The 434-nt window shown below is 41.9% G+C and overlaps 1 protein-coding gene across 1 annotated transcript in view; it reads right to left on the bottom strand.

Moving 5' to 3' along the window:
* The window catches only part of SSB (Sjogren syndrome antigen B (autoantigen La)), a 9,777-nt gene that overhangs the window by 1,072 nt on the left and 8,271 nt on the right, over window positions 1-434 (bottom strand). The gene's annotated exons all lie outside the window — the stretch shown is intronic.

Raw genomic sequence — 434 nt, 5'->3', positions numbered from 1 at the left:
GAAATATCAATAACCTCAGATATGCAGATGACACCACCCTTATCGCAGAAAGTGAAGAGGAACTAAAAGGCCTCTTGATGGAAGTGAAAGAGAAGAGTGAAAAAGTTGGCTTAAAGCTCAACATTCAGAAAACAAAGACCATGGCATCTGGTCCCATCACTTCATGGGAAATAGATGGGAAAACAGTGGAAACAGTGTCAGACTTTATTTTGGGGGGCTCCAAAATCACTGCAGATGGTGACTGCAGCCATGAAATTAAAAGATGCTTACTCCTTGGAAGAAAAGTGATGACCAACCTAGGTAGCATATTGAAAAGACATTACTTTGCCAAAAAGGTCCGTCTAGTCAAGGCTATGGTTTTTCCAGCGGTCATGTATGGATGTGAGAGTTGGACTGTGAAGAAAGCTGAGCGCCGAAGAATTGATGCTTTTGAA

Source organism: Bison bison, unplaced genomic scaffold, assembly GCF_000754665.1.
Source record: "Bison bison bison isolate TAMUID 2011002044 unplaced genomic scaffold, Bison_UMD1.0 scf7180017864282, whole genome shotgun sequence".
Lineage (NCBI taxonomy): Eukaryota > Metazoa > Chordata > Mammalia > Artiodactyla > Bovidae > Bison > Bison bison.
This window is presented reverse-complemented; position numbering and strand designations above follow the sequence as displayed.